At 34.1% G+C, this 11,199-nt stretch overlaps 1 pseudogene; it reads right to left on the reverse strand.

Moving 5' to 3' along the window:
* Positions 1–10,741: 10,741 nt before the first annotated feature.
* LOC116283247 (U4 spliceosomal RNA) lies at positions 10,742–10,868 on the reverse strand (annotated as a pseudogene).
* Between the last annotated feature and the right edge of the window lie 331 nt (positions 10,869–11,199).

Genomic DNA, 11,199 nt, shown 5'->3' on the forward strand with positions numbered 1-11,199 from the left:
TCCATAAGCCACAGTACCAGAAAGATATGAGCAAGATGAAGAAGCAGAGAAACCACTCCCAATTAAAAGAGCAAGAGAAATCCCCTGAAAGCACGATCAAGGAAATAGACATTGATGGCCCACTAGATCAAGATTTCAAAAAAGGAGTGATCAAAATACTGAAAGAACTAAAAGAAATAGTATTTAGAGATATAAAATATGTCAATAATGAAATAGAAGCTATAAAGAAGAGCCAAGTAGAATTGGTAAACTCATTTGCTAAGATGAGAGCTGATCTAAAGGCTGTACAAAGCAAACTAGATAATTCAGAGGAATGAGTAAGTGACCTAGAAGACAGGACAACAGAAAGCACCCAATCAGAACAGCTTAGAGAAAAACAAATAAAAACCAATAAAAACAACATAAGGGACCTATGGGATAATATAAATCATGCCAATCTATGCATAATAGAGGTTTCAGAAGGGGAGGAAAGAACAAAGGACACTGAAAAGGTCTTTGAAGAAATCATGACTGAAAATTTCCCAAACCTAAAGAAGGAATCAGATATCCAAGAAAATTTCCCAAACCTAAAGAAGGAATCAGATATCCAAGAAAATTTTCCATGACTGAAAATTTCCCAAACCTAAAGAAGGAATCAGATATCCAAGAAAATTTCCCAAACCTAAAGAAGGAATCAGATATCCAAGTACAGGACACTTAGAAGGTCCCAAACAGGAAGAACCCAAACAGACACACACCAAGACATATCATAATCAAGATGGCCAGAGTCAAGGATAAAGAAGTGATCCTAAAGGCAGGAAGAGAAAAGCAAAGAGTGAGTTACAAGGGAACCCCCATAGGGCTCTTAGCTGATTTCTCTACACAAAGAGAAGGGAGTGGCAAGATATATTCAAAGTCCTGAATGAAAAAATAGATTCAGCTTAGGATACTTTATCTAGCAAGGTTATCCTTTACAAGAGAAGGAGAGATAAAGAATTTCACAGACAAGCAAAAACTAGAAGAGTTTAGCAACACTAACCTGATGCTAAAAGAAATATTGAAAGCTCTACTCTAAATAGAAAAGAAGCAGGATGCAACAGAAATGAGAAACTCCTAACGGGAAAGGTGATAACTACTATGAATTACAAATAAAATAAACATGATATTGTAACAGAAGACATCTAAATAATTAAGAGTGGGAGAGAGAAGCAAGAAAATATAGAGTATTTTTCTTTCTTTTTTGAATTTTTTGTTCTTGGTAGGATGGCTTTGAGCTTATATTACTATCTATTTAATACAAACAGTTATAGTAATGGATGAATAGACTTACAAAAAAGGGTAACCACAAGCCAAAAACTTATAAGTGAGTCACAAAAACTAAATAAAATCCAAGATAATACAAAGGAAAATTACCAAACCACAAAAGGAAGAAGAAAGGAACAAAGAGGAAATACCAAATCAACTGCAAAAATAAGTTGAAAATGGCAATAAACATATATCTATCATTAATTACTATAAATGTTAATGGACTAAATGCTCCAGTCAAAAGATATAGAGTGGCAGAATGGATAATAAAGCAAGAAACTTCAATATACTGCATAGAAGAGACCTACTTTAGGGAGAAGGACACATATAGATTGAGAGTGAAAGGATGGAAAAGGATATTCCATGCAAATGGAAAAGCCAAAAAAGCAGTGTAGCAGTACTGATTTCAGACAAAATAGACTTTAAAACAAAGGCCATAAAGAAAGATAGAGAAGGACTTTTATATGATTAAAGGAATAATACAAGATGAGGATCTTACACTCCTTAACATATATGCACCCAATATAAGAGCACCTAAGTACATAAAACAATTACTAACAGAGATAAAGGGGGAAATTGATAGGAATACAATCATTGTCAGAGATTTTAACAGTGCACTAACATCACTAGACAGATCTTCCAGACAGAAAATAAATAAGGCAACAGAGAAATTAAATGATACAATAGAAAAATTAGATTTGGTGGATATTTTCAGAGCATTACACCCCCCAAAAATAGGATATACATTCTTTTCAAGTGCACATGGAACATTTTCTGGGATTGATCACGTACTTGGGCACAATAGAAGCCTCAAGAATTTTAAGAAGATAGAAATTATCTCAAGCATCTTTACTGACCACAATGCCATGAAACTAGAAATCAACTACAGAGAAACATAGGAGAAAAAAAGGAAAGCATGGAGATTAAACAACATGTTATTAAAAAAACAAATGGGTCAATGATGTAATCAAAATTGAAATTAAAAAATACCCTGAGACAAATGAAAATGAAAACACAACCACACAAAATTTATGGGACGCAGCAATGGCAGTGCCAAAAGGGAAGTTTATAGCGATACAGGCCTTCCTTAAAAAAGAACAATCTCAAATAAACAATCTTACCAACCAGCTAAAAGAATTAGAAAAAGAAGAGCAAACAAAACAAAACAAAACAAATCCTCCCAAAGTCAGCAGAAAGAAGGAAATAATAAAAATCAGGGAGGAAATAAATAAAATAGAGATTAAAAAAAATAGAAAAACCAAAGCTGTTTTTTTTAAAAAGTAAATAAAATTGACAAGCCTCTGACCAAACTCACAAAGAAGAAAAAAGAGAGAGCATAAATAAGCAAAATAAGAAAGGAAATGGAGAAGTTACAACAAATAAAATACAAATACAGAATATCGTACAAGAATATTATGAAAACGTATATGGAAACAAAATGGATAACCTAGAGGAGATGGACAAGTTTCTGGAAACATACTGTCCACCAAGTCTGAATCAAGAAGAAACTGACTGCTTGAACAAATTGATCACTAGAAATGAAATCAAATTACCAATAAAAAACCTCCCTACAAATAAAAGTCCAGGATGGGGTGGCTTCATCAGGGAATTCTACGAAACATACAAAGAAGAACTCATACCAGTCCTTCTCAAACTCTTCCAGAAGACTGAAAAGCAAGGAATACTCGCAAACTCATTCTATGAAGCCACCATCACCCTGATACCAAAACCAGGCAAAGACACTACCAAAAAAGAGAATTACAGACCAGTATCACTGTTGAACATAGATGCAAAAATCCTTACCAAAATATTAGCAAATAGAATCCAATGGCACATAAAAATGATTATACATCATGACCAAGTGGGGTTCATCCCAGGGACACAAGGGTGGTTCAACATACACAAATCAATCAATGTAATACACCACTTCAACAAGAGAAAGTACAAAAACCACATGATCATCTCAATAGAAGCAGAAAAAGCTTTTGATAAAATTCAACACCCATTTATGATAAAAATTCTCATCAAAGATGGTATAGAGGGAACATATCTCAACATAATAAAAGCTATGTATGACAAACCTACAGCCAGCATAGTACTCAATGGCGAAAAACTCAAAAGCTCCACTAAAATCTGGGACAAGACAAGGCTGCCCACTATCACCACTCCTATTCAACATAGTCTTGGAAGTCCTAGCCACAGCAATCAGACAAGAGAGAGAAATAAAGTGATCCAAATTGGTAAGAAGAGGTTAAAGTGTCACTATATGCCAACGACATGATACAATATATAAGAAACACTAAAAGGTCCACACAAAAGCTACTAGAGCTGATTAAAGAATTCAACAAGGTAGCAGGTTACAAGATTAACGTTCAAAAATCAGTTGCATTTCTTTACACTAATGATGAATCAACAGAAAAGAAAGAAAAGAAATAATCCCCTTTAAAATAGCACCCAAAGTAATAAAATACCTAGGAATAAATCTAGCCAAGTAAGTGAAAGACTTATACATGGAAAACTATAAAACACTGATGAAGGAAATTAAAGAAGACTTTAAAAAATGGAAAGATATCCCATGCTCCTGGATTGGAAGAATCAATATTGTTAAAGTGGTTATACTGCCCAAGGCAATCTACAGATTTAATGCCATCCCTATCAAATTACCCAGGACATACTTCACAGAACTAGAACAAATCATAATAAAACTTATATGGAACTACAAAAGACCTAGAATTGTCAAAGCATTACTGAAGGAAAAGAAAGAGCCTCCCAGACTTCAGACAATACTATAGAGCTATGGTAATCAAGACAGTATGGTATTGGTACAAAAGTAGACATATAGACCAATGGAACAGAATAGAGAGCCCAGAAATGAACCCACAAACTTTTGGTCAACTCATCTTTGACAAAGGAGGCAAGAATATACAATGGAATAAAGACAGTCTCTTCAGCAAATGGTGTTGGGAAAACTGGACAGCAGCATGTAAATCAATGAAGCTAGAACACTCCCTTATACCATACAAAGACTTAAACATAAGACAATATACAATAAACCTCCTAGAAGAAAACATAGGCAAAACATTATCTCACATACATCTCAAAAATGTTCTCCTAGGGTAGTCTACCCAAGCAATAGAAATAAAAGTAAGAGTAAACAAATGAAATCTAATGAAAATTACAAGATTCTGCACAGCTAAGGAAACCATAAGTAAAACAAAATGACAACCTATGGAATGGGAGAAAATTTTTCCAAATGATGAAACTGACAAAGGCTTGATCTCCAGAGTATATAAGCAGCTCATATGACTTAATAAGAAAAAACAAGCAACCCAATCCAAAATTGGGCAGAAGACCTAAACAAGCAATTCTCCAAGGAAGAAATACAAATGAACAATAGGCACATGAAAAAATGCTCAATATCACTAATTATCAGAGAAATGCAAATCAAAACTACAATGAGGTATCACCTCACACCAGTCAGAATGGCCGTCATTCAAAAGTCCACAAATGACAAATGCTGGAGAGGCTGTGGAGAAAAGGGAACCCTCCTACACTGCTGGTGGGAATGCAGTTTGGTGCAGCCACTGTGGAAAACAGTATGGAGATTCCTCAAAAGACTAGGATTAGACTTACCATATGACTCAGGAATCCCACTCCTGGGCATATATCCAGAAGGAACCCTACTTCAAAAAGACACCTGCACCCCGATGTTCATAGCAGCACTATTTACAGTAGCCAAGACATGGAAACAGCCTAAATGTCCATCAACAGATGACTGGATAAAGAAGAGGTGGTATATTTATACAATGGAATACTATTCAGCCATAAAAATGACAACATAATGCCATTTGCAGCAACATGGATGTCCCTGGAGAATGTCATTCTAAGTGAAGAAAGCCAGAAAGATAAAGAAAAATACCATTTATTGGAGTCCTTACTCCAAATGCTTGGTTATATTTGATGACTGATAGAATATTTGAAATGGATGTTATTCAACACACTTAAGAAACAATGTATTGCAACTTTGGGAAAAACTTACTTTTACCTAGAATTTGCTACAAATACATTTTTGAAATGAGTGGCTTTTTATTGATCTTGAGGATAGAAATGTGTTTACTTTCAGATTTCATCCAAGAGAAATACATACTTATAATGCTATTTTATTCTTTATTTTCTATTACTAGAATATTCATAAAGTAAGGGATATGGATGGTATATGTGCAGTAATATCCCAGCTGTTGTATAATAATCAATAGTTATCTGGGAAATAGTAGATTGAATTGTGCTGAATGAATGTATGAATTAATTATATGTAACACTACTGGGGAGAATTGAAAGACCCTATAACTCAAGACTTGTGAAGGGTAAGGTAAAGGGAAAGTTTTCCTAGGTTTCATGTCTGGACAGCTGAGATGACACTACTGTCATTAACAGAAGGAGAAAAAAAGTAAAAATAGAAAACAGAATAAACATATAAAAATGTAAAGGAAAGTAATTTCAGAATCAGCTATATTGTGGCCAAGAAAACAGCAAAGTAGAAAAGTGAAATTTCCCATTACTTGGTGGGAAAATCTGGAGGAAGTTTACAGCTAGTGATACAGAGTTTGGAGTCGTTTTCCTAGGTTCCTAGTAAATGAGTTTCAATGACACAGAGTATAAAGAGAAGGGTTGAAAAATACCTCCATACATAGAGAGAAAGTGAGATCAAAAGGTAGAAGTGGGAAGGAGTTAAAAAATGAAAACAACAAAAAAAGTGTCATACAAGCCATGAAAAGAGAACATTTTCACAAAGAGAAAGCAGTCAACTTCATCACATGAATTGGAGTAATTTAAGGTCTAAAAGTGTCATCTATAACCTCCTCTCACCCACAGTCTGAACCAGAAGCAGACTAATCTAATTGAATTGACCTCTTGGGTTCAGATTTAATTTAGTAACTCTGTCAAAACTATTTTACTTTGGGGAAATTTAACTGATTAAGTGTGCATTCTTTACTGTACCTAATCATTTTTACATGCTTACAAATTTCAAATTCCCCATTGGACTACCTTGAAACTCACAGCCTCCTTGATAGAGCTTAGCAAACACATCAAAACCTTACAGATACACAAAAATAAATGCCAGTTATGCTCATATTTCATAAATGTGCTTAATGATTGAAATTTAATACCAAGATTAGTGCATCAATGCAGCAAACCCTCAAGAAACATGTAATATTGATTTTCTCTCCACTACTAGAAGAAAGAATGGTTTGCTTATAAACAAATCCAACGTTACCCTCTCTTGTACCAACCAGTGTCTCCAATTGATGGCTCCCTTCCTTGCCTTTTGTGTGATTTACTGTCAGTCTTTCTTGTCATCATACAGCTGCTACTCTCTGATTAGTCTGCAACCAGCTTCCTCCCTTCTGTCCTGTTAGTTTTTTGCTTTTTCTCTGCACTGCCTCTCAACTTTTTCACCTCTCATTATCCTCTTGCTGTCAGTCTCATTCAGCTCAGCTTCTCTCTTCATTATCAATTCCCATAACCATAATCCTCTTCTATTTTTGGTCTGCTGATTTTTTATCCTTTTCCTCCCTTTGTTTCTGGCTTACTGTTCTGCTTTATGTATGTACAGTGCATTTTTAAAAATCATGCTACTTTTTAAATGTTGCATCAAGTCTCAAGTTTTACACTACAGAATATTATATTAGTGCTTTCTCTTTTTCCATTTTACTACTTAACTTATTCCCCTTATACCACATCACCCTACTCTTTGGCATTTTTCGGCTGTAAGTCCTCACTCTTTGTGCAGTGCCAATGAATCAATATCCTTTATTGTACGAAAGCAATTTACAGTGGTCACCAGTGAATTGCTCTTTCTGGCTACTTCAGGGAAAGACTATCTTTTTGAAATTATTTCTTGTTTTCACTAAAGAAAAATCACTCTATGTAGAAACTAATTTTAAAAAAATGCCCAGAATTATTAAAAGTCAGTACTAGTGATTTTATATATACATATATATAAAATTTCATTGGAAGAAATAAAAATTCAAAATTTAGGAAAACAATTCTAATCTCTAATTTTTATTATGTACTGTGTAACTGACACTGTCATCATGACATTAAAGCATGAAAAAATTAAGTGCAGTTATCTATTTGATGATGACATCTTGGTAAATGCCAACAAAGTGTCATGATTAAATTCAATTTTTATTACAGAATTGAGGAAAATCTCTTTGTATTAGTGAATAAAATTAAAAATACAGATTCTTGACACATTCCAAACTGTATTAAATTATTAGTTAAGAAAGATTATCTAATTAAGACATCTTAAGATTGGTGTGTTTTCCATTTCCTCCAGATCACCATCCATCAGTTTCATAACCTGTAAAACAAAGGCTGAACGAGAAGTTTTCTATGATAATTTTCTTCCAAATTAACATTTCTAATTTTGCATAACAGTTCCAGTTTTGTTCACCAAAATAACAAAGAGATAAATGAAAAAATTATCTTCTGAACTTTGATCAGAAGACTTTGTAACCCTAGAAACTAAATTTCAGTTAATTCTATAGAAAGCTCATCAAAGAAAAATTTCTATAAGAAGTACTTAATTTGAGGGTCAATACCTAACTTTTCTGCAACTTAATTTTTTTTCTAACTTCAAAACCAGAACTCTTTAAGCAAAGTTGCAGCGAGTTCTTAATTGCCAAATTCAACTAACCCTGGCTGAACTGGCCAAACTTGATACCATTGTTGTGGTGGCTTCACAACACACCTTCTATAATTTCTCTATTCTTGATATCTTTCTGCTCTGGTTCTCCTCCCTCTGTGATGATTCCTTCTCAGTATTACCATCTGTGTCTGCTAGCTTTTCATCTGTGCAGTCGCATGCTGCTTCTGTGTTATTCTTAATGCTCTATCTGTACCCTGTATTTCTCATCTTGCTTTCAAGACACTCACATGCATCTGATGGCAAGTCATATCTGTATTTCTCACAAGATACTAAAATTTGAACCTGACCTTACTGGATATTACTATTCTCCCTCACCTTAACTCTGTTCCACATCCTAACTCTATATAATCAGTGGTACTATCACCCATCTAGTCACTAACCCAGATCTAAGACTAACCCCCTATTCCTCAAGCCCCACAACTGCTCACTCTAACTATACCTCAAGGTCACTGTTTCAATAGACTCTCAATCCACAATTCCTGTCTCAGTGGTTACCTTTGTGCACTATGGTCTGAAGCTTTCAGTGTGATCCTTCTACAACTCAATATGATCATGCCCTTGCACTAACCCCCTGAGTTTCTCCCCATGGCTTTGACAATGAAGAACAAATACCTCTGGATGGTAAACAAGACTTTACATGATCTGAGATTCACTAACTCTCCAGTATCTACTACTGATTCCATTTTCTGTCTCATTTGTTTGACAAAAGCCGAATAATTTCTGTTCTTTCTTGTCTTTCAGTCTTTGTTCATAGTTTTCAATTGACCTTCAGTGTTGCTTAAAAATAGCTAATAAAATTCTACACATTTCCTTATCCTCTTGCAAATGCTAAGGTAGTCAATTTATCTCTTTTTAAAATATCTTGTACTTATCTACAGAAAAGAGTATTCAGATTAAACGTGTGTCTTTAAACACCAATAGAGTCAAAGATTTGTATTAAATATACCTTGACTTTTATTTCTCTTTATGCTCTTTTCTTCTACAAGACATATGTAGTTCTGTACAATTCTTTAGTTTTTTGGAGAGAGACCTTTTGTTTTAAACTTTAGAAAATTATGTGAATCTTCACTTTTCCCTGGGTTATATGTAGAAAATGAATAATTTTGATTTTATGTTTTCTATTAATACTAGCTATTGTTGAGTATACATATCATCATTTTAGGCCAAAATTTGCCAATATCCATTCCATGAAACAATGATTCAAAAGTATTTTCTATATGCAAATAAGTTTTAGAAATGCTGTGCTAAAAGTCAAAAGATGTTTCTGCTGAAGGAAATCTCAGAATAATTGTTTCATTCATGTACACTTAGAATATTCAGGAGGGAGATGTGTAATAATGCAGTGTCTCAAAACATGTTTAAATGAAAACTATTAACCTTCCATTAAATGAAGGTCAAGCAAATATTATCATGTATCAAGTTAACACTAATGTTGAAAATGTTGATCTAATTTTCATCCTTCTTTCTAAACTGTCAGAAGATATTCTCTAGACTAATTTAATTAGTGAGTTCTATATGTTACAAGAAGCTAAACTTCCCCCAAGAAGATAATATCATTAGGAAATGTTGCCAAAAATCTAATCATCTTTATGTTGTGGAAATGGCTAGATGATGACTCTTCTTGTCATTTCTGATAACCTGTTATTTACTAAGGATTATGAGTTTTATTGGGAGGGAAAGACAATGGGGCCATCTGGTTAATAAGATCAAAGTTTCAACTTATATAAGCTTCTATTTGCTTTGGGATTTCTAGGTAAGATTTTTCTGTTAGTGTTGGAAATATTTGGTGTTGATAAGGTGGCTAATGGAAGATTCTGTTCTTTAGCAAGTGATGGAAGTGATGTCTGTCAGAATCTAGGCTATGAAATATGGTGTATACAATTGAAGTGACCACACCCAACAAAAATGCAGAAAGAATCTTCCAGTTTAGCACAGAAGTACCCTTGAGCATCTGGAGCACTTTGCAGACTCTAAAAATAACACAGAATGTAAGAAAATAGAAAAGTTCCTAGGTGAATAGGCACAAACAAAAGTACCTGGGTTACTACCATTTGATGCATGTGTGGTGCCTCAAGTCCTGAGATGTACCATCCACTATTCTCAGTAGTAGAAATACTGTGATGCTTAAAACATGGTCACTGGCCTTAACAGCACTAAGTCTGGAGCCAGTTTGTATCAGTAAGTCGGAGACTAGTAGTTACATGGATAAACAGGTAATTTTAAGCAAAGTGTCAATCAAGTTTAATGTGTCATCTAAAACCTTTCATAGCACTGTATTCAAGGTAGCTATCTTAAAGTAAAAACCTTAACACCAACTGAAGAAGGCATAAAAGCTGCCAGTCTTACCCAGAAAAAAGGAACAAGTCTTCTGGATAATTTTTTCAAATAAGATATGTTCTACTATAGTCTTTTACTGGGAGATTTAGCTACCTGATAGGAAATATCTTTTTGCTTCCTATTTGGTTGTAATTTTGTCCTCAGTAATAACTAAGGGCTCTAGTTGCACTATTCTACTGAATGTTTTAACCCACATTGTTGAGCCCCAAGGCCTGGATTCTCTGCCATGTTATCTTTGGCCCTTTCTCTTAAAAAAAAAATCACATTTTCAAGCCAAAAGAGTGAAGATAAAGACTCTGAAGGAACTGTAAATAAATGGTCTTAATATAATGCTGAAAACATATAAAATGTATATATTTTAGGTTTAATTACCCAGATTGTGTCTTCTTTGAATAAATTGTCTTATTTCTAGTCTAGCTTGCACAAATGCAGTGTTTCTCTCAGAGTACAGTGCTCTTTCACACCAACACTTTAATTAGCAATAATCATGCCTTGGATAAACCTCATTGGCTATGATACTGCCACTGGCAAAGCTCACACCAACACTCTAGGTTACTCATCACTGGGTTTCATTCCCATTCCATTTTCTGTTGAATAATCTCTCTGGACTAAAGGGTGGACTTACTACCAAAGTACTATAAAAGAGGAGATTTGATTTTTCTAACATATAAAATTAAGTAGATTTTGGTAGGAGGGCTTTTTTGAGTTGTTTTGCTTATGCTTTTTTTAAACCCCAAATTACTATTACAGCTATTACTCTAAAAATGTACACCTTTATTAATAAAATTATATAAAAGTAAATTAATTTGTAGATACTGACAGGCATATGCAGAATAGATAAACAAGATTATACTGTATAGCACAGG

This window comes from Vicugna pacos, chromosome 14 (assembly GCF_048564905.1).
Source record: "Vicugna pacos chromosome 14, VicPac4, whole genome shotgun sequence".
In the NCBI taxonomy this organism is placed as follows: Eukaryota; Metazoa; Chordata; class Mammalia; order Artiodactyla; family Camelidae; genus Vicugna; species Vicugna pacos.